Genomic DNA, 24,209 nt, shown 5'->3' on the forward strand with positions numbered 1-24,209 from the left:
GTATCTTCCCTACCTAGGTCCCTCACCAGCTGTTAGGGAGATCTCTTCCATAAACTCCAAGAATTTCCTAGATTGTTTCCTCTCATCTGTGTTGTATTTCCAGCAGAATCTGATAAGTGAAAATCCTCCACAAGGACAAGGATTGTGAGACTTTTCCAAACGTGGTATAGAATATTTATATAGACATAGACTTTTCCGTTTTGAATGCAACAAAAATTTATTGGAGTTGTCTTAATAAAAACCTCTACATTTTTATGGTAGATGAAATACAGTCTCAGAACAAATCCCATCACATTGTTACAGACACTTTTGATGCTTTTTTTACAGCTAAAAGTGCATAGTGGAGACTTTTCTTTGTGATAAGAGAACTCACCTCATTGACATCACTGCTCTCTTTTTCTCATGACACTAAATGTTCAGTTAACATTTGCAGCATTTTATAACAATTAAGTCTTCCTTAAACCTCCAAAGCAAGACCTACCCCTTGCAAAATGAGACAAAAATATTCAAACCTAATAATAATAATTTTAAAAATCCAGTCCCAAGCAGACAAATAACAGCCAAAACCTCTACTCCTCTGGTTAGCCTGGCCAACATATGCAACTAATTCTCAGAGAGGTTTTCTGGAAAACCAGTGACAAGATAGGTACTGTGGGCTAGCCCCGGGCAGTCAGCAGTGGCAGAACGCTTCACACAGCCTCATGTGTAAAGTTTCTGAACTGACACAAAGCTTAATGGAAGTGAACCCTGACAACTGTGGCCAACCGAGTGTAAGTGACATTCCGGGTGCCTTGCCACTCCACATCCGTCCTCCTTCCCCTGCCTCCCCCCCTTCCCCTTCTGCCTCTCCCCCTTGAAGGTATAATGTCTCCTGTGGGAAGCCCTGATGCTGAAATGCCTGGCGCTCTTTTTCGGGTGATTTGCCGGCTCCCAGCTCATCAGCGCGGATTCCTCGGGACGGGAGAGTGCCTGGATTCACTTTTGGAAGGCAGCTAACAAGCAGAGGGATGGTATGGCACAAGACAGGCTGAGATTGTGTCTGAAAACCCTCTCTGCTTACCCTGACATTACTAAAGGCAGAGAAAGCTGTTTGGGGGAGAAAATCCCCATCTCAAGCTCTGAAATTATCTAAGAGGCCCTCCACAAAAAAAACCCCTTTTTTTTTTCATTTCATTATTAAATCTGGATTTTAAAATGTGGGAGCTGACTTGAGCTGTCTCACTGCATCAATAAACAGCTTTGTGCAGAGTACTTTTGAGCAGGCTCCTGCCTCCCTTTGAAAGCAGGGAAATCAGCCTATTTGTATATAGCAAAGTATGGATCTCTCTGCAGTGCTTAATGCCTTGTAGCACATCGATCACTTCTCCTCAGAGGGCTTGAAAGCACTCTGCAAACACTGGGAATAGCAGTAGGTGTGTAACAGAAGTCTCCTTTTGTTGGGTCTTGCACAAACACATGAAAGCAAAGGCCTGTCCTCAAAAATGCACACTCTACATGGATAAGACAGGGAGAGTTGATAAGGAAAAGAAATATAAGAGGTTTAATGAAGGCTGTTATCATGTAGGTGGTAGAATTATACACAAGCACAACTCAGCTCTCAGGAGTGAAACCTGAATTTCTTGCTGTTAAACCACAGTTTGCCCTGGCCCTGTAATTCCTACACAAAATAGTGGTGTATCATTTCTACAGACAGGAAAAGTTAGCAAAACCAGGTAAAACTGTTTTGTTTTGTTTTGTTATGCTTTGTTTTGTTTTGTTTTGTTTTCTGAGATGAAAGACAATCTCCTTCTCCTCTAATTATTACTATCTATCCACTCCAGTTGCAGAATCTCAGTATAGTTTCATGAAATATTCCAGCACTTCCCAGCAATGTCATGATCTCACAATATTTGGAAATGGGTTTTTTTTAGGTAACTGCTCTGAGATTTACACTTTTTTTTCTTCACTGAAAGAGTGATTAAACTTTGGAATAGGCTGCCCAAGGAAGTGGTGGAGTCACCATCCCATCCCTGGAAGTGTTCCAAAAATGAGTGGATGTGGCACATGTGCTATGTATGGTGTGGTTGCCATGGTGGTGTTGGGTCAAAGATTGGACTCCACGACCTTAGACACCTCTTCCAACTTTAATGACTCTATGATTTTATTCCTCCAGATGTGGCTTGGGTGCAAATCTCAGTGTTTTGTGCCCAATATATGACTGATTGCTACTGAGTATATTGAAAAATTGGCAATAGGAATATAATCAACCATTATTAAATTACCCTCTTTTCATTCACTATAACCCTGGTCTTAATATCTTGATTATTTCACTTATCTGCAGAGACACCATAAGCAGCATTAACAGTACTCTACATGCATGGATTTGTTTTTTGAGAATTAGGAAAGTCGTGAAGGTGAAAATCCTGAGAGTTCAGTGAAATGATTAATAACTTTTTAAATAAAAGCAGCATTTAACCAATAAATTTGTAATGATCTTGGGCAAAACTTTACATAAAGTTAGGTTGTGCCGTTTCAGTAAACAGTGGTCTTCATTATGAAATTACTAATGAGAATTAACACTATTTGAGGAGAAAGAAAGGCATAGTGTATACTCAGTATATGCAGAGTATTTACCCACCTGCAAAGCTGCCTCCAGCCCTGGGGCCCAGCACAAGAAGGACCTGGAGCTGCTGGAGAGAGTCAGGAGGAGGCACCAGGGTGATCAGAGGGATGGAGCAGCTCTGCTGTGAGGAAAGGCTGAGAGAGTTCAGATTGTTCAGCCTGGAGAAGAGAAGGCTTTGGGGTGACCTCATTGTGGCCTTCCAGTGCTTGCAGGAGCTACAGGAAAGATGGAGAGAGACTTTACAAGAGTGACACGACAAGGGGGAATGGCTTCAAACGTAAAGAGAGTAGGTTCAGATTACATATTAGGAAAAAAATTGCTCCCTGTGAGGGTGGTGAGACCCTGGCACAGGATGCCCAGAGAAGCTGTGGGTGCCCTATCTCAAGTGTCCAAGGCCGGGTTGGACAGGGCTTGGAGCAGCCTGGGACAGTGGAAGGTGTCCCTGTCCATGGGAAGGGGTTGCAATGAGATGATCTTTAAGGTCTTTTCCAACCCAAAACATTCTGGGATTCTGTGATTCTAGACCCAGCAGAATGAAGAAGAAATATAGAGGGGAAGGCTTATTAGAGGGCTTGAATCTGTGCAGCTCATGTAGTAAATCTTGCACCACAACTTTGTCTTTTAAAAACATGTTGTCTATTAGAAAATAATTTTGAAGTAGAAGCTCATACTCACTAAAAATGGATGATTTTGGTCACTTCTGACACTCCTGGGTGTCATTTTTCTCTATGTACTAGATTCTTTCTTCCACAGGAAGGACACTCTGTGGCAAACAGGAAAACTTTGTGAGTGACTGTGTGAACAGAACTATTTGCACTCAGAGATCTTTGGAGATGCAACACAGATGTTTTACCCAAGGTCACATAAAGAATCAGAAGCAGAGATTGAAATTCAGCTTCAGTCTGCTGAGTCCCATTCAAGTGCCCAAACAACGAGACCACCTTTTCCTACTGATGTTGAATCTGTCATCTGAGACTTAAAATGTTTTGAGGTGACAGCAACTGACCCCAAAACCCCAGGTTTTATGCGAAAATATTTTCAAGTCTAAACAGTTATGTTAAATGAACCATTAAAAATTAAGCATTGAAATGAACTGACCTGAGCAACGAACTAAAACATGCCTGAGGCATCAAACAGGTTTCTATTTTTTTCCTTTTATTTATGATGGGTGATGTGACAAAAGAATTCACTAAATTCTGAATACTAAATAAATTAGTCATAGCTCAAATGCCACTTCAATAATTTTTCCAGAGAACAACCACCACAGGAGCTTTTCCTAACTTGTGCTCCTTTGGCTCACCTGGTCTTTAAGATGACTCAAAAATGGAGAAAACTGAGTGAAATATAAAGAGTCCAAATGCCAAATCCACCAAAACACTTAATCATCTATGATACAACTGGGTTAAAGGTTGGACACAAATGTCTGGAATTACATATACACCATCATACCTTCAATCACAGGAGAATCTTTTTTTTTGTAGCACCATTAATGCCACAAGTATGGCATGCAGATCCTTGTAATTTTGCCTCATTTTGTTTCTGCAATAAAAATATTAGCAGCTATGAATACCTTCTTCTGTGACATATTTCCCAATTTTTTCAGTGTGAAGTAAAGCAAACCCAAAAGAAAATTATATTCAGAAGTGTTCAAGTTTCTGCATATGCGTTAAATCTATTCTGCTGCTGATCAGTTCAGTAAAGAGAGTAGGGTGAGTCTGTGAGTGAGGAATTGCTGCAGGGAGAGAAAGACAGGTGGAAGACCAGAGAAAACACAAACAGAAAGGAGAAAAATTAGAGCAAAAACAACAAGGAGAAAACAGAAAGAAAAAAAAAAAGAGATGGGAGCAGATTCTCCTTTCAGTGCACAAACTTTCATAATGGTTAGTTGAGGAATTGATTAAGTACAAATGCTGAAGAATTTAAATTCCTTTTAAAGGCCACACCTACCCCTTGAGGTCCTTCCTAAATACTCCAGACATTGATTTATTGTAAAGTGTGTGCTCCTTACTTGTTGATGGTGAGGCAGCCATCAACTGTGTTCTCCAACCATAAACTTTCTCATGGATCCACAGGAAATAACTATGGATGGACAAAACCAGGGTGTCCAAAGTCTATACCATGGCCTGCAAAACCTGACTAGACAGGGCTGCTGACTTGTGGAGCTGAAGTTTTGACTAAAAGAGTCTCCTTCTGCTATTCCTCCTGCACATTTCAGAAAACTTTGCTTAATTTCCTTGGTTATCATCTCTCTGCTTTAGCCCTTTCTTTCCACGAATGGAAGAAAACCAATATTCTCACACAGCTTTAAAATTTGAAAGTGAGTTACAGAGGAAAGATAAATGGGTAGATTAATAATTTTTAAATTATTTGGTAACTCATCTTTGTCAGTCTTTCCCTTCATAAGGCTCTTAGAGTTGTTTTTGTCCTTATCACCCATTTGTTATTGTGCAGATCAGATGGAGTGGAAGCTCTCATCTTGTGGAATCATGGAAACATTAAGATTGGAAAGGAACTCCAAGTTCATCAAGTCTTTGACCAAAAAGTCCAGCCTTTGAGGGAATTGATTGGCAGCTGATCAGTGTGGATCTCAGCAGTTCTTCTGCAGCAATGCCCATGGAGGTTTCATCTCCAGTAGGCATCGATATCAAGGTGAAAACCTCCCATCATGGTTAGGCAGGGTACTTACACCTTGAAGCTTCAGAATTAGAGCTGATGTTGGTTTTATCTAACTTCTGCAGTGAAAAGAGCTGTAAAACACTGTATCCTCACCTTTTTTTTAATTACTTTTAAACTTGCATCAAAAGAAAAATGACTCATCACAAGGACTGCTCTGCTCCAGACAGATGAGTCACTCACAGCCCTTGGGTGGATCCAAACTTCTTTGTGTTTTGCTCATCAGCTGGGAATTGTTTGAAAGGCTCAGAGTATAAAAGGGCCCTGATCCCGTTTCCTCTGCATGTGTGCAATGGAAGACGATGAAAGAAGAGAGTTGTTCCACAAGGATCTCTTTGGTGGGGAGAAAAAAAAGCTAGTGGGGAGTTCTATCTTTCAAAAGTTTTGCAATAATTTTCAGGTTTTGATAAAACATTGCAATTCACTTTCTCATTTTATTTGCCCTCATTGCAGAAGATTACACCTTTCTCTCTTTTCTTCCAAAACCTAGGCAAAATAGATCTATTTACCAGTACTTTCATCACTTACCATGTCCATTTTACAAGGTGGTTTACATTGTAGCTTCTTTACACTTAGGGATATTTAAAAGCCAGCTGGACATGTTCCTGTGCAACTGGCTCTAGGTGCTCCTGCTTGAGCAGGAGGATTGCACAAGTTGAACTCCAGAGATTCCAACCTCAACCATTCCCTGCCTCTAAAACTCTGTGATTCTGTCTTCAGATTTCAGTATTCATATCAAATCTTCCCTTTCCCATTTACTTCTTGGGCTGTGTTGCTGAAAGGGCTTTCTGGAGAAGCAAAGTTATTCTCTGGCATGTGAAAGGTTACAAATAACCCCACCCTGCTCAGACCCATTCCCCTTTGAGCTGGGTACACCCTGTCCAAGGAATGAGGCTGCCGAGTCCCTCCCCATGCTGCGCACAGCAGCCTTGGTGAGGAATGTTTGGTGGGCTACAATTCGTGACAGCTGCCCCCACTCCAGGGAGGTAAAACAGCCTCAAAGAGAATGAGAAATGCTCGAGGTCTCCTTCCCAAAGCTGTAAATGCTTACCATCACTGCAGCCACCTCCCACCAAAAAGGCTCAGTGTCTTGACAGAGAAATTTGAAATCTTGGCAACCTTCCATGGAGGAATATAATCTTTAAGGAGCCTCAAAACTGCCCTTGGGCAAATCCTCTTTTCATAGTCAAAATAATAATAATTAATGAAATTCCACAGTATTCAGAAAAAAGCCAATGCTTTTAGAAAATCTCCAGGCTGCCATTTCCAATTATAAATTGCCATATCCAGTAACATCACCCTGATGAAGTGGAAGGCTGATCTGTACAGGCAAGCGAGGATGCATCTAAAGTTGAGATAATATCAACACCTCTCCCTGAAGATATAAAATAAACTGCATCATTTTATTAGATTAACATTTTAAAATAAAACTTAGCATCTCTGCCACTTCACCCAAACTAATGCAAAGGAGCTTATATTTGATTATTAGATTTATCTCATTGTTAGAGGATGATGATTAACTCTTTCCAGTGAGAAGACACCTGATATCTGTCTGTCTGCCATATGCTTAATAAAATAATTTTTTTTTTCTGAAAATAGAGACAAAGAAAGAAAATAAACAGATAAAGTCTTACAATTCAGAGTGGAGTTCGCATTTTAATAAAATGCTCTTTTTTAGAGGTTTTAGAAGCAAACTGCCCTTTGCCTCTCTAATTGTTAATATACAGTGACATTCACAGGGTCAGATCATTCAGGACTGCCATGACAAAGTCCAGTGGTTTTTAATGTAGATTCATAGAGCCTAGAACATATTGAAGATTTTTACACTGTAAATTTGACCTATGCAATGTTTTTCAAAAATTTCTTGTGATGTTCCAACCATAAAACTGTGGAATGCATTGATTGGTTCTTCTGATGTGGCAGGTTAAAGAAGTGACATAATTCAATAAGCTGTAAAGTTTATCTGAAATAAGATAGTTTGCTTCTGTGGAAAGAGTGGAGAAGTGTGATTAATGAGACAAGAGATTCTCTTTGTAGAATTGAAATATTTAACCTCAAATCTCTAATATTTGCCTGAAACTATTAGAATATTTTAACTTTTGTTTTTCTGCTCTGCTTTTTCTCTGATCACAGAATTATAATTTATGCTTGTAAAATGCATTCTTATCAATCTTCCTGTATTGTTTTTCCAAAACATTTGCAACATAACATTTGTTTCAGGGAATATGTCCACAATGGCAAAATATATATCCCTGTCATAATGAAGTTAGGAATCAGCATTTGAATTTCTATACTGAAGTTTGAAAATCAAAGGGATTGTTTTTTACACTTAAGATGTAAAATGTAAGGGGGAGAAAGGAAAACATACTCTTCTTTCTGGATTTTCAGTAAGTCCAGAGTTCATCAGCATATCCTGCATGTTTTTCTGTGGTTTTTCTGTGGTTTTTCTTCCTAAAAATAAAGTCTATTAATGGGAAAAATCTATTAACATTATTCTTTTGTTGTTGTTGTTGTTTTTAATTCATGAGAAAGGTTTATCTTTTAAAAATTGTGAAAAATTGTGAAAAATTGTGAAAAAAATTCAAGTTGTGAACTTGAAGGATTGCTCCACTTCAGTCCTGTATTTACAGCATTTTGTTCAGACCAGCTACTGTGAAACTCAGACCAGGTCAGTTCTGACTGAAGCCCTTCCTACTACTCCTAGCATTGAGGAATCACAGTCACAGAATGGTTTGGGTTGGAAACGAAATTGAAGACTGTCTGGTTTCAAACCTCCTGTCATGGGCAAGGACAACAGTGCCGTGGGTTAACCCCAGCCATCAACCAAGCACCATGGAGTCACTTGCTCACTTCCCCACCAGCAGGATAAGGGAGAGAATTGGAAGGGTGAAAGCTAAAAAACTAGCTTTGGATTGAGATAAAATCAGTTTAATAGGGAAAGAAAAAGCCTACAGACATAAGTAAAGCAAAACAAGGAATTAACTCACTGCCTTCCAAGGGCCAGGCAAGTGTTCAGCCATTTCCAGGAGGGCAAGACTCCATCACGAGTAACAGTGATTTGGAACAATAAAGATCATCACTCCAAATGTCCCCCCCTTCCTCCTTTTTCACCTCACTTTATAGACTGAGCATGATGTCACATGGTCTGGAACATCCCTCGGGTAAGTTGGGGTCACCTGTCCTGGCTGTGTCTCCTCCCTTTTCATTCACTCCCAGCCTCGTTGCCAGTGTGGCCGTTCAAGAAGCAGAACAGTCCTTGGCTCTGGGTGAGCTCTGCTAAGCAATAACAGAAACATCTCTATATTACCATCACTGTGCCCTGCACAAATCCCAAACACAGCCCCCTGCCAGCTACTGTGAAGAAAATTATCTCTACCCCAGCCAAAACCAGCACAGGTTGCTCCAAACCCTGTCCAGCTTGGCCTGGAACATTTCTAGGGATGGGGCAGCCACAGCTTCTCTGGGCAACCTGTGCCAGGGCCTCACCACCCTCACAGGGAAGCATTTCTTCCCAATATCCAACCTACACCTACTCCTGTTAACAGATTCTCTCCACTTTCCTTGTAGGAGCCTTGACCAAGCTGTGACTGGACAGCTCTCACCACCATTCCAGGATATCCCCTATTCCAACTTAAGAGGTGAACATTTCCCTCTGGGAAGGCAAAAGCGGTCCCACATTGATATTACTGAGGGTAAATACTCCTGACAGTGTCAGAGTGGTAAGACTTGCCCTCTGTGAGATAGAGAACATCCAGGGATCCGCTCCAGAAGGAATCTACCCCAGTGGAAATAAGAAATGTGCTCCTTTTAGATAACTAAACTGAGCTGCCTGGTGGGGCACAGACAAATGTGAAATAATCACTTTGAATAAAGTGGTTTGCTATAAACAAATAACCAGTTGTGAAAGTCTTTTTCTAAAAAAAAATACAAATATAGGTAGTTTTTTTCCTCCTTTTTAGAAATGAACTGAATTCCTTTATAGTTTATTAAAATGTTTATTAGCAATATTGCCCTTTTGTCCCTTTTCTACTGAGTGAAAAACCAAAAGAAGCAACCACTCCATCATACCTTTGTACCCCAGCTACTGGTTTTGTCTAATATACAGGACAACAGAGACATTCTAATTCACAAATACTTTTAAATACAGTGGAGGTCTTCATCAATTGTAATTTAAACTTCTTGTGTCCCCAAGTTAAAATATATCACCCTCAGCCTCGCAGAAACGTGCTTGTAGAGGGATGATTTATAAATCATTCAGTAACAGATGATGTTACAACTAAAGCAGTGGGAGTTTTGAAATACCTACATCAGATTAGGCTTGTGTTTATTTCAAAAAAAGCTCTGATCTACTTTGGATTTTTGGCAGGCACAACATGAGCCCAACATGAACTACTGTAAATCAAAGCCTTTTTTGAAATTCAAACTTGGAATGTTTCCAATCTCAATTAAAAAACATTTGATGTCTTTTGGACTTCAATTTTTATAAAATATTTTTGTTCTTCTCATTTACTCTGTCCAGACCTGTCTATAACAAAGATCCCACCAGGAACTAATGAAATTGCAAATGTTTTTATGTTTTTTTATTTGTGCCCCTTTTTAAAATGTATTTTTTCTCAATGATAATATTTTAATAAACAAATTAAAGCAGAAAAACACTCACAGCCATCCACTTAAATTAGTCAAGATTAACATTTCATATGCATTGAATAGTTTATCTCAGATATAAGTGGCAGCAGGAAAGACAGAAATCAGGCAGCATTCAAAATCATGAAAGTTATTCAATGGAAGTATTCATGCTTTTTCTCCCTCATCCTTCCAAGATTATGATACACAAATTAATTATGAATAACTCAGCTGCATTTGTGGGGTCTAAAAAACAAATCCACTAGCAAGAGAACTGCTGTTTAAAGTTAAAGAAACCCTAATATACCAACTTTTTTGGTTTGATAATGAATATAAATATGAGTGGAAGATATGCTGAGAAAACATGCTCCATCCCAGAAAATACACTGCAGCTCTGGGCTCAGGCTCTCTGTGATTTGAATATTTTGCTACAATGGCCATTAGTGTTTCCATAAATGTTATTTCATGGGTGCAAAGCCTCAGCCAGTCTTCACTTGAATTGTGTTGACACAGGCTTGCAGTGAGATGCAATGTTAACCATCCTTCAACAGAACTAAAAGGTGTTTATTTCTGGACTTGATCCATATCTGTCTCAGCATTTCGTAGCTTGACTTGCCACATTCAGTGACATTCAGTAAATACCTCAGTGAAGTGAATGTCACATAATTTCAGGATGTGTTCTTGGCTCTGAGCAGCCCAGGGTTACCTAAGCCTTGTCACAGCTCTGTCAAACCTCAGAGCACAATACATTTCTGTGATAGACCCTGCACAAAACCCTGCAGTGAAAGGAACTTACGGAAACTTTCCCAGTATTTCTGTCTGATTATTTTCTGAGTTGGGGAAGCAAAAAGAGAAGTTTTCAAAACGAGGAGAAGTGAGACCCAGGAATGTGCTGCTTCATGACAAGGTATCTTAGCTTCAAAACCTCAGTCTAAGTGCACCTGTGTGAGATGAATTTGTTACCTACAACTTTGTATATTTTAAATGCCAGTGCTAAACCACCACGAGAGAGGTGAGCTGACTTGCAGCAGTGTCGTAAGAGTGGGAGACAGTTAAATTCCTGACTCGGTTCTGAGTTTTGTGATTCTAGACATGGTCTGTAGCACATGATACGTGCTACTCTTCTCATCCTTGTTTTACTAATTAACTACAAATTGATTACCCTGATAAAGTGCCACTCAGCTCCAAGCTGAGGAAGCCACATTTCAGTGTCTATAGAGCAGCAGTGCTGATCTCCATACTAAAATGAGGTGACAAAGGTCCCTTTAAAGCCAATGCAGACTCTGATCAACACCATCAATAAAGAAGATTTTTTTTTCCCTTAACAGCATTTCAAGGTGTCGTTCCTGACTTTTGGCTACTCCTCCAAAGAATTTTGATCTCAGATCCTTTTATTGTTTCTGCTGATTGGGGGAGGGTGTTTTGTGTGTCTTGGGGCACTATCTTCCTATTACTAGGAAAATAAATCATCTTCCAGCAATTCTCTATGATCTATTTGAAGTTTAACCATTTTGTGTCTAGTTTTGTCATCCCTGTCAGCAAGGTCTGCAAACAAGGTCTAAATTTCAACCTCCCATGCTGATTACCAGATGATAAGGGCCAGTATCTCCAGATCAACAAATCTTTATCTACTTAGTCCTGAGGACAAGCCAAAGGAAAGCAATCATTGCAGAATCAGGAATGATATAAAGTGCTACAGCCATGGGTTATGCTGCTGGGTTATGTGATAAGTGGCAGAGGCTGTCACAGCACTGCACTGTGTTTTCTCTTGTCCTGTTGCCTGGCACCTCCTCAGCCCCACCTCTGATCTGCAGACCATCTTTGTGCAGTGTCACCAAGCCTGAAAAAGTCCATGTCACTGACCTGCCACCAAATATGTTCAAAGGAATTCAAGCTGAAGCTTGGTTAAATTGGGGTTTATTGCAACACTCCTTGCTCGCTCTTTTGTGACAGCCTACATGGTAGGAGGATAAAAATTTTTATGGCAGTCATTAGGAGCTCATTAGACATCATTAGGAGGTCAGTTGGGTTTTTTTGGCACTTATTTCTGAATTTGTTGCAATCATCACTGTGCTAACCTCCACTGTTCTAATAATGTAGATAGGGAAATAATGACATCTTTTTATGAAGAAAAAGTGTTAGGGATTAGCCCACATTATCCATAGCTTAGAATAAAAAAATGACCCAGTTGACTCCCCTATTTTTCCTTTGAGCTTGAATGAAAACCTACATTAAACAGTCTTATGTTTCTATACTTTGGCTCTTTTTTTATCACCCAATTCTTCTTCTGAGTCTTTTTTTTTCATGCTTGCTTTTCAATATCTCTTTGCAGCATCCCAGCTACATATTTGAATATTGCAAAAGCTGTGAGTAAAACACTAGAACAAGAGAGCACCAGATAAAAATTCCCATTTGTGGATACAAACCTCCTTAAATTGCCATTATATATTTTGATGATTTCTTAGCCTGTGGGTGCTATCACTATAATTTGCAGTGTATAAGTTTTAATAAGTCAATTATAAATGTAATGTATGCTGAAAATATCACCACAGTAGCAGCTTAATAAACAGAGCCCTTTTTTAATCTTATCCTCAAAACAGAGTTAATGTACCGCTCTTCTAATTTATAATCAAAATGCAAAACAAAATTCAGCTTAACAGTTATAGAGTAGCTGAGGTGCTTCATATCATTAAATTGAAATACCTGAAGGCAAACCTGTTCTCTGACTGTAAAAGACACCAACCAGCTACACGTGTATATGTGGATAATTCACATATTTGTGTCTGCATATGCATGTATCTCCATTTAGTTCTACCTACATTTTCAGATAGTTAGGAAACATATACACACATATTCCTCTGGAGTATATGATTTCTCAGCAAGGCACAAAGTTTATAGCAGAATGAATTTCTCATATCCACATGGCTCCAGTGCAAAAAGGGCATTTTGCAGAATGTATGAAATCTGGTTCTTAATAAGGTACAACAAAACCCCAAGGAAACTCACTCAGAGAGTCTCAGCCTTACATGAACATTATTATTATTTTTCTAATTCCCACAGCAGTCAAACCTATGTTCCTACAGGGTATTACAGTCATAACCCGGCTTCCTGAAGTGCCTGAATTCTCTACACAGCCAACACTTCTGCCTTGGGAAAGGCCAGGTGTGTCCCTGACAGCCAGGTAAATGGAATAATAAACTGATAGAAAGCCTGAATCCTTGTTGATATCTTTCATTTTGGAAAGTTAGTCACCCAAAAATGAGAGGTCTACTCTGTGTTATTCATTTAAGCTACTTCTCATCAGTGTGAGAAAGATTAATATTTTCAAAAGATTAATATTTCCATCTCTTCTGAGAAACCTGAAAGCTGAAGTTGCCTGGAGTGCTGATTTCTCTCTGCTAATTACACAGGAATCTTTGGTGATTAATGTAAACTGCATGCTTAAAACCCAGGTTGTTTCACTCCTTTCATTCCTCCATCCACACTGTTACAGGGATGATCTGCTACATAACAAGCGCAGGATATTCTATGAGAAACCCTTTGCATTAAATATATTTCAGCTTATAGGAAATCAGACTTTCTGTTGTTCTCTTAACACTCAAGGTGTTTTAAAAAAAAAGTGTTTTCACTGATGTCTTCTGAAATTAACAAAATTACATGAAGGTATAATTTGCATAGGATTGCTCAACCCCCTTCAGTGACTTCTTAGTTGTTTATAACACAGGCACATGTGCATAAACAGTATTTACTGAGAGGCAGCAGAATGAACTTGTAGCAGAAGTTAAACCCAAAAGATGAATCATGCATTCCCCACAGAAGTTTTTTTTTTCCCCATTGCTTTGAGTGCTGATCCTATTCCCATTGCCATGATTAACCAGTGTCCACTTTGAGTCCAGTAAGGTGACATTCTTTTCAAAGTTAATTGCATTTAAAGAGTTGTGTGGGAAAATTTGAATTTGACTGATTGTATGAAATTACCATTTATTGTAAGATGGAGGCAAATGAGAGGGATGTCACTGATTCAGGTGGTGACATGGATAAGCTCTCCAAAAACATCTGGTAAACCCTGGTTGATTTCAGTTTCAACTTATACCAGGGAAAGGGCTATACCAGAAAGAAAAAAAACAACAAAACAGTTCCAATACCACCACTGAGCTGTCTTTCCTCCTCTCAGACTGAGATCTCCAAAACCCTAAAGGTAGGATTTAGAGAATGGTTTGATTTGAAAATCACCTTAAAGATCACATAGTTCCAACTCCCTGATATGGAAGGGATCAAGTGATCTCATATTAGATATTCATATAACACTTGTCAACTTCTAAGCAAATTATTTTCTTAGGAAGTCTTTCCCTAACAAAGGGAAAAGGAGTACTTTTAAGACTGAGTTCCTATGATGCATTACGAATGTCTACTTTAAGGTAAGATGAATAGGAAACTGAAAAAGCCAATTTCTCTCTTTTATAGGATAGATAGCCTAGAAAACCCTCAAGACTTCAATGACTACACCCAATCCCTCTTCAGGGTGTAACTTGTCATGTTCTCAGAATGCTTTTCTGTGTAATTTGTCTTGTTCAGTACAGTCAGGTACCTGTGCTCCTCTTTTTAGATGCATCTGTGATGCAGAGGGACAAAGGCATAGCACAGCATGCCAGCATTCCCCGGAAATCAGTAGGAAGCTGGAGACCCCATCCTCTACCTTTGTTTTCCAGGAAATTTCTAAATTTCTAGCTCATGAACTACATCTCCTTTTTGTTTGGAAAGTGTTTGGAAGATGGCCAAGATTTAGATGGGTGGGTAATTTTCCTTGTGTGCAACCACAAATAAGAAAGTTGTTGGGATTGCAGGGTCAGAAGGAATATCCTGACTCAGAGGGCTGGCCACGAACATGACCAGCACCATGTTCCTTCCATCAGTTTTCAGCACCTGAGGGAGAAACAGAACACTGGGAAGAATTTTACTCTTTTATTTTATCAACAGAGTAGTAACACCCCTGTACCACAGGGAGTGGCTGAGCAATTTCATATCCAGTGTGACTAAAAAGCACGATACTTCATGAAAAAGAGACACATTTTATGACCTTTTCTCAGTTTTTGTTGGTGTTACATGAGGAAGATGCACTAGATATGTGTTGACAGCCCCTGGAATTCTTCTCAAGCTGCATAGAGATAAACTGAATTGACAAAAACAAGAAATAGTTGTGAATTGAGATTGAACATAGGAATTGCAATGGCAGAAGAGAAGGAAATTTTCAAAAATTATTTCTTTTATACCTTCCGAAAAGATATTTTGACTTTTGGCAAATTTTTGTTTTTAACTGCCTTTATTTCAGCTTTCCACCTGTATTCATTGAATCTGAATTTTTATGTGTCATATGAACAAAATGGATTTCAAATGCTGTCTACACAGACCATCCAAAATCTGTCCATCTACAGCAGTCACTGATGTCCTGTGCTAAGGAGCAAAACTTTTGCAGGAAGGCTGAAGAGAAAACTCCAAACAGCTCAAATCAGAAAGCATTTGCTCTGACAGATGAAAGAAATTAAATGGAGAAGTAAAGGACATCACAAATTGCAAAATTCAAAATGCATAAAAAGTGGTGTTGGGTTCAGCTGGGGTAAAACACCATCCCTCTGTTCCCAATTCCCAGTTCAAAAGCCTTGCACATAACCCAGGACATTCCAAGTGTTGCCATCAAACAAACCTCCTGTGAAGGCTCATTCAACGTGTTCTGGTGAGAAGTTTGTCTGTCAAATGGATGAAATTCCTGTGAGAGCCAAGGAAATTTATCAAGGAGCTTTATTTATTGTCAAGACTGGAGGCAAAGAGTGGGCTCACCCATGAGAGGGTTAAACACAGGGGTCTCTTGAGGGTTTCCATGTCTTGTCACTTCGCTTCTGAAAGTCAAAGAGCTTGAATTGCCCAGACTTTTCCTCTCATCCATGTCCTCAGCAGAGGCAGCAAGCCCCTGAGTCCTCAGTCTAGTTGATGATATTATCCTCAGCTTTAGGGACCTTTCTGTTTTCCTTATGCAGAGATAATTTTACCCCACCTCAGTGATAATTCCAGCCTTCCAACCAGAAAAATAACCTACTAAGAAATAAGTGAGCACGCATTTGCCAAGACTCACAGATCATTACTTTTCCTGTCCACTCCTCTCCTCCTCTCAGCTTACCTTAAGCTTCCATGGAAATCTGGAGAACTTAATGAGAGATATCAGAGATAATCTTTTCCGACACTTGCAAAGCGTGCCTTGCCTTCCAGACAGGATTTCCTCAGTCTGCTCAGTTCTAGATAGGAAACCATCCTTCGGTCTGCCAGTACCACTCAGGCACAACAAGGGAGAAAGGGGCATTACACAGAACATTTTCCACTGCTGTGCCGTATCTCATTTACTCTTGCTACTGAAATACACAGCCTCTAATTAGCTCGTCCAGCTCCGCTCTTTCTTTTTTTAACCTGAGATGGAAAAAGGAAAAAAAAAAGTCATTTATTAACGACTAACATTCATTAAAACTTGTAACTAGTTTGTTTATTGAAATCAGACTGGATTTCCTCCCCTTTCCAACCTGCCACTGTGTGGTATATTCACATATAAGGCATCAATAATTATACAATGCATTACAAATGAGCTTTTAAAGCCAAGATGCAAATTAGGAATGTAAATGTGGCTTCTAAATTGGCTATGTTAATATGAAATATGATTCTTTCTAATAGAGTGGGAGTAAGCCCCAGTGGTATTGATCTTTTCCCTTTTCTGCTTGAAACCCCCCAGTTAAGCAGCAGTGTCTTTTCACCTCCCCTCGCTGAGACTCATCTGGTCAAGTCGAACTCTTTCCTCTTATTTGCCTGTGCTGAGCCATGAGCACTAAATGAAGCGAGTAATTTGGTGCATTGTTGGGGGGGACGGGAGGAGGGGGACCGGGGAAGGGGGGCAGCTGACAGTGAATGGTGTCAGCTGCAGAGGCAGCAGAAAAAGCCGACATCTTAATAAAACAGCCTCGGGCAAAATCCCATTAAAGCCTTCAGAAGCTTGTTTCCCTGCAGTTGAGCAGGTAGGCGTCGTGCACTGCGTGGCAGCCCTGAGTGCTCTCTGGGAGCCCAGTTCAAAAAAAAAAAAAAAATAGGGGGGGGAAAAAAATTGAGTGCTTTTTTTTCACCCCCCCTTCCCTTTTCACCCCCCCCGATCTAAATCATCCACCAGCCTCTGCTCCTCAGAGTCATTTGCAAGGCAGAGAGGGAGGGAGGGAGGGCGAGGGAGCACGGCGAGCGAGCGGGCCTTGATGTGCGGGCCCGAGTGCCGGCGCAGCGGCAGCAGCGGCTGGCGAGCGCTGCTCGCCCATTAACTCTGCAGCTCAGACCTCGGCCTGACCTTTGGAGAGCACAGGGATCGGGGGGACACGGGCGGAATGACAATGAGGACACGCTGGGGCACCGCTCCCCGCCCGACCTGAGGAGGGTGGCACCTCAGGCCCGGCGGGATGGGATGGGGGGGAAGCTGAGAACAATGGGAGAGGATAAAACTCTCCCCCAAGTCGCTGCTGTGCTGGATTTTTGCGAGGAGAAATTGATGCCTTAGGATTTTAGCTTTTGTATTTGTCATATGTTTATAATCCTGCAATTCTTTGGCGTATAGCTCTGTGTAGAGTCTTAGCTACTGTCGTCACATTTTGGTCAGACAAAAATATTCCTCTCTAGGCCTGGGAATCAAGGACACCTCACTGCCTCAGGCCCCAAGAAATGTAAACAAAAATGGGTTGGGGTGCAGCAAACTTGGGGTAAATGACTTCATTACCTGCAGCTGTAATTGGAAGAATAATATGCAAATGGACGAAACTTATAAAAGTATGAAAACCCATGACCCATCATCCATTTTTTGAGTGTAGCCCCTGGGAGGTGGAGGGAAACTTCATCGGCCTTAAATGCCTTCAATAAATATAACCACTTTTTATTATCTTAGTTTTGCCTAGCTGCTGTTTTTAGGTAGTCCCAAAAGGCGTCAAAATCACCCCATGCATGTTTTTCTTGAAAGAGCAGTGAATGAACATAATTCGGACACCACAATGCCAGGGACATAACAGGACAAGAACACAGAGCCAAGGAGATCACCTATGTCCTTCAGCAATCATGACTTCAATAAGCAAAAAGACCTGGACAATTAAAATGCACACTTAACATTTTTTTTCAACCCCTTTTCAGCCTGGAGATACCTCAGTGCCACACACATGCTTTGCTTGATGATGCTTCTTCTTCATAGATGAACTCTGGGTGTACAGACTTCTGGAGCATTTCTAGACACTATTCATACACAAGTTTAAATTGCAGAGGTCTGGTGGATATTGACAGTTCAATGTGCAGGGAGGAACAATTCTGCCTGACTCACACCATCATGCAGCTGATCTGACTCTAATAAAGCATGGCAGCCTCCTAAACAGATAGAGGATGCACTTTGTACATTTGAAAGACCAGTCAGGTCTCTTAAGAGAATACAGTCTGCTTTGGCTCAAGATCACTGTACCTCTGCATTGTATATTTAATGTTTGATGGGTGTCTGGCTAGAAAAAACATTGTGGCCTTCTTAAGTTAAATCAATTTTATCCATTTTGTCAAAACCATTTGGGCTTGTGAATGACCCTGTGCTGAAGGAATTTCCTTAATCATCTGGAACTTGGTGCAGCAGCTTTTGTTCAGCTATCAATCATTTCCACCGAGGGCAAGGAAACAAGAAGTCTGCTTGGCTCTTATTTTAGTCAAAAATTACAGTTAAATCTGTACACTTTCTGACTTTATTTCCCTCTCTGTAAATCAGCAATAATAAGAGCCAAGCTTTTGCTTTTCCCATCCTCTGCCATAGGTTGTAATATTCAGGAAAGTACCAGAAGGAATAATAAGATTTCTGACAAGAAGACTCATTCCATTATGTCTAAATTACTTTGGTTTAGCCAGAATCATAAGACCAAGTTGAGCCACCAGCTGGGTACATTTCTTCAGTAGGAGCTTCTCTACATTTCTGATTTTCCCTGGAGCTCAGCTAGAAAAATCTCAAATCATTCTTGTACTCTGAATTCTTACTTTTTTTTCCCTCTCAGTTCTTTACCATCTTTATTCACTCTTTATCAATTCCTCATTTTCCCTATTTCCTTGCCTTCCTTGCTTTTTATTTTAAAATCTCTCTTTCTACTCTGGAAAGTCCCAAAGCATTTTCCAGCCTGCAGTTTTAAAGTTTGATTCCCCCATGAGTGCACATGCACTGGCAGAAGTTGAACGAATGGGATTATTCCCTCACCTCTGAAATGCAGCCACTTCTGAGGCAGAGCACTGCAGCCACTCTGTCTTCAACATGTGCCTGGGTCTCTGGAGAGGGAATGAAGGATAACCTTTTCACCTGAAAGTACCTTTTTTAGATAAGCTGAATATAACTTGGAATCAAGCCAGAACACCACAGCTAACACTTCTTTCTGAGCACAGCCTGGGATTATGACCAGAGATGTCAGAATATTCCTTTGATGTCTTTCTAATGGACCTGTAAATGGAAACTGCAAAAGTTTCATCTTCCTTTTATGTGTGTGTGTATTTATTGCACCTGTGTGTGTCTGTGTATGTGTGTGAACACACCAAGATTTTGGAAGCAGAGCCCTCTGGAAAGACAAATAGATTCAAACAACCAGCAGGGAATGCTTACACAATGACAATCTTTTATTTCATCCATGTTCCAGTGGATCTCATCATATTTTCAATGCTTTCTAATACCTCTGAGGAAAATCAAATATAACTGTGTGGTACAGTCCCAGCAAGGGCTTCCTTCTCACGGTGTTCTGCAGTGAGATATTGTTATTTTGATGATGTGACAGTAGACAAACTGTACCTCCATCTCCTCTTTTGGGCTCTTTTGCTGGTCATGGATTGTTTCTACAATTCAGTCTGGCTAAAACTCATTTAAATATCAATAAATTTACTTGTCCTTCATGTCTATTAATGCTTTCTTTTGTATACACCCAATTCCCTTGCCCTTGTACGAGCTCTCTGTGTCCTAGGCATTAGCTACACGTGTCTGCAGAAGTTCAGCTTCAGAGAGAATTTTTCTGCCTCCTACCTGAAGCTTCACCATGGCCAAGACAATGAGATGATGTCCTTTAATTTTACAGAAGAGACCATGAAAGGGTCAAGAATGAAGTAAACTCAGGGAAGAGGCCACTTTAGATCTCAAGATTGGATGCCTCACTTGGATTAAAAGATGCCACTTCCATGCCTTGTACTGTCTTGCTGAATCATGTGATCAAGTCACTGTCTCATACATACCTTGTGTGACAGTGGTGAAAAAAAGACAATCTTTAGGTTCTACAAGTTGTTTTTTTCCTGCAATTGTGTGGCAAGGTGTTTTTTTTCTAAACCAAAGCAGAACATCTCCAGATCTGACTTTCTGAAATTCATATAAAGTTTGCCACAGACAACCATTAGAGAGAGTAAAGTCTGTTTTTGGGAGCAGCAGTTACCTTTAAATGGGAAACATCAGCAGCAAGATTGTGACAATTTATTTTTCTGTGTGAGTCAGAACGTTGAGATTCTGGATTTCTGACCCAGCTGCAAGAATCAGGAAAGTCCTAGCATAGTTTTCCAAGCTTTTGTTTTTAAAGAGTAGAGAAGTAAATCTATCTGTTGTATGTCCCTTGGATTGACTTTTGTATTAAACTCATTGTGGTCTCATTCATTTGCTCTCCAAAGGGTGCAGGAAAATGTAGTTAATTGGTTTAAAACTCCTGTAAATAAGGAGCCTAATAGTGGCTGAGGTGTAAAAAGGATGAGAAAAATTTGTTGCTTTTCAACTTTTATCAGTGTAATGGCATCTTTACTACTGACAAAAGACACAAAACAGCAAAAGGAAATCTGGCATCAACAGAGGAAACAATACTGGGTGAGTCAGAGCCTTGTTTTTCCTTAGATCTGTCAAACACACTCTTGTGTGTCTGTGTGCACATGAATAAATACATGTGTATGCAAAAATATGTAATGGCTTGTCTGTTATGTGTTTGTATACATTTGAATCAGGTGTAAACACCAAAGCAGTGAGGGTGCATTTGCATATTCAGGTACACTTATTTCTTGAAAAGCCGCCAAAACCCCTCCTCCCTTTCTGTGTTCATGCTTCCACATTGATGTGCATAACAGCACACCTTCTCCTCCTCTTTTTCCCTGTCAGAGCACTTTAAAAGACAAGATGGGATTTGGAACTCCACCCTGGTGGAGAACTTAAATTTACAGTGCTATTATTTTTTTTCTTTTTTTTTTTTTTTTTTGAGTGTAATAAGAAGAGAACTGTTCCAATTTTCTTCAGCTGCTTGTGTTAATTCCTGTGATGATTTCTTTGAAGTGTCCATAAGGAGGTGTCTCTCAAGTGTGTAGTCCCTCGCTGAGTTACCACCAGGGTTCTGTGTTTAAGGTGTAACACAGAATTAATCCAGCTCTTTCCTGACCCACCAGAGATGTGAGAAGGAGCTGAGCTATGATTACGTGATCTCTTAATGTGCTACAGGTACTAAAACCACAAATAAATTGTCAGGTTGCATAAAGAGGTACCTCAAATAAAACTTTCCTGCATCACAAACACTAAATTTTAAGTACATTTTTCCATGGTCTGTTTCCACTGAAGTCAAAAGTAAATCTTTCACACTCTTCTGTAATTCTCATCATGTGAAAAATCCCATTGAATTCACAGGATGTACATGAGCAAATATTTAAGCTTCTACACACACTTTCTTAGCAGGATCAAAGCCTAAGGTCAAAGCTCATTTCCAAAAAGCTTCTTGCCTTGCAAATCAAAGCAGATTTAGTGTAAAAGAAATTCTCATTATTGCTTTCTCTTTCCATTCAGCCATGAAATAACCCATATCTCTTGGAAAAAACAGGTTTGGGGCACAAAAATCTTCCAGAAGAAGGAAGATGAGGAACACAAGCCTATATGAGATCCTGCTTGTCTCAAGACAAGAAAATGATCTGTGATTTCTTAATATTGGTGTAATATGCTATATTTTAAATACATACACATACAAACTCTTAATCAAAACATTTTCCTACTATATGTCATTTGATTTTCTGTCTATAAGATGTCACCTTAAGCTGAAGCTCTAAACTAAGCAGTTCTGTTCTGAAAAATGCTCAGTATTTGAGCCAGTTTTACCTTTTCAATATTCACCTCCTGCCTTCGATATATTTGAAGAGGGTCTTTTTCCCAGGGTTTCCTGTGACAACTCTTTCATGATTTTGGCACAAGAACTTCCTGGTATGATGTGTGTTTTGGGAAGCACAGGAAGGACCTGTTCCCCCCATTCTCATCAAGTTGCATCAGCCTTGGGGCTAGTACCTGCAGGTTGCTCCTTTGCTAGTAAATTAGTGTCAGGACAATGGAATCAGATGCCAAAATTACCTGTTTGTAGAAATATATAATTAGAGCAGCCCTTGACATCTTTTGGCATGGACCAGCTTGCACTCGCCCCCTTCAAATAGTGAGTGCTGTGGTTGGTCTCAGTGCTGTTCCAGAGGAGCAGAAGGGTGAGACCAGTCTATTTTGAAAGATAAAACACATTAATAAATGTGGCCAGAGAGGAAGCTCTGGCAGTTTCAGTTTACTGGGAGAGACTCTGCCTCAAATTCCACCAAAATTCTTTGAATGATCCTCAGATTGCCTGCCAGAGGGGACTTTACCTCCACTGCTCCCAAATGCTCTTCAGTCCCCATGTGCAAGTCAGATCCCAGCCATGGCTTTGCTGGGAAAGGCCCAGGGTGGATTTTGAGGACAGACAGATATGTAGGAGTCTCTGTATAACCACATGGATGCAAATACAAAAGTATGTCTTTATCCAGAATGAAATTTTAGAGTGCAAGCTTGATGCAAACAAATGGAAGAAAAATGAAAACTTCATGACCTTCACATTTGTTTGGGGTATAGGAGGTGTTAGAATGAGAAAAATAACTCCATTTGAATTCATAAATTCAAACAGCATTTTGCTGGAGTGTTTTTCTGGTTATAGGCAAACTAAGCACATGAATTCAAATCCTCCACTGAGCAATATCTATACAGTTACCATAGAGCAATTTTGTCTTCAGATTAGTTAGGGGTAATTCTATTTTGGTTTATAAAGTCAATGGAGCATAACATTGTCACAGGATAGTGGTCTCCCACTGCTACCTCGTTTAAGCAATCAAGCAAAAAATAAAGCATATGTTACACCTTGTAATGTATTTCTCATTCTTGTATCCTTACACTATTTTCATTGTCATAATGATCCAGTATATCTTTATCTGCTTGGACTTTTTATATAAGTTAGCTTCTCTCTAAGGTTTACAAATTAATAATTTAACCAACAGCCATGTACCATATATTATTTTTTCACCCAGAAGCACAGCCTCCCTGAGTTACAGTGCACAGGAGATGGTTCAGCTACAAGAGGAATGGCCTACATCTGACAGCAAGCTTGGGCTGCTGCTCCTGTCGCCTGCCTGGTCCGTGCTGTGTTAGGTGAGCCTCAGTCGCTGTGCTCTTCTCAGAAGTGTGACTTCCACAGACTGTTTCTGACACTCAGGAGGGCAGGAAGGCACCTGAGGCTGGTGTTCAGCAGGATTCCAGGGAAATAGCATGTGACTCTTGTAGGAAATGAGAAATGAGATCAACCCTTCTCCCACTCGACTGAAAAAATGCGAGGGCAGGTTTATGTGTAAAGTATTTGATGCAGATCAAATGCACAGTGCCGAATCCTTGGTTTAGCCCTGTGAGACTTTGGGTGAGAGACTTTGCTTCAGGAGCACTTGGGATGATGCTAAAACATGCCAAAACCTATGAAAATTTCTAAAAGTCTAAAAAGGCTAAAAATTTTCTACATATCTAAAAGCCATTAGGAGTTATGGTCCTTGTTGGTTCTCTTTTGCTTTATTACCATTAAGAAATACTTGCAAGGTGAAAAAGGAGTAATTTTTCTCTCTCTGCTTTTTCTATCTAGATGGAAAACATCATTGCTGACACACTTCATGCCACTACACATACATATTAATCTCTCTCATAAGCAGCTCAGAAAGGTGCTGCTGAGGCAGTATAACCAAATAATAGTTTGGTTATACTGCCTCAGCCAATCTACATTCACAGTTTCAAAGCGAAGATGTGGAGTCTCAGTTAAGTTTCTTAAATATCAACACCTCTAAAAAAATTCTAAATACCTTACAGTGTTCTGCTTCTCCTCCACCCATCGGTGCAGAAGGGTATAAAACCCATCCATGTCCTGCATCACAGATCCCAACCTGTTGTTTTTTCAGCCATCCCTGGTCT

The 24,209-nt window shown here is 40.1% G+C and overlaps 2 long non-coding RNA genes across 4 annotated transcripts; one reads left to right on the forward strand and one right to left on the reverse strand.

The window, feature by feature from the left end:
* Positions 1–1,719: 1,719 nt before the first annotated feature.
* On the reverse strand, positions 1,720–17,387 carry LOC135295859 (uncharacterized). 3 transcript variants are annotated; one of them, XR_010357923.1, is made up of 6 exons: positions 16,693–16,993; positions 16,071–16,354; positions 8,387–8,548; positions 4,052–4,141; positions 3,278–3,365; positions 1,720–2,817 (listed from the first exon to the last, which is right to left on the reverse strand). It is a non-coding gene; the product is annotated as an uncharacterized LOC135295859 (long non-coding RNA). The 3 variants fall into 3 exon arrangements; XR_010357922.1 differs by lacking the exons at positions 8,387–8,548; positions 16,693–16,993 and adding an exon at positions 17,268–17,387; XR_010357921.1 differs by lacking the exon at positions 8,387–8,548.
* On the forward strand, positions 17,354–23,367 carry LOC135295860 (uncharacterized). Its single transcript, XR_010357924.1, has 3 exons — positions 17,354–17,637; positions 20,729–20,807; positions 23,288–23,367. It is a non-coding gene; the product is annotated as an uncharacterized LOC135295860 (long non-coding RNA).
* Positions 23,368–24,209: the final 842 nt, after the last annotated feature.

The sequence above is a fragment of the Passer domesticus genome, chromosome 3, assembly GCF_036417665.1.
Source record: "Passer domesticus isolate bPasDom1 chromosome 3, bPasDom1.hap1, whole genome shotgun sequence".
In the NCBI taxonomy this organism is placed as follows: Eukaryota; Metazoa; Chordata; class Aves; order Passeriformes; family Passeridae; genus Passer; species Passer domesticus.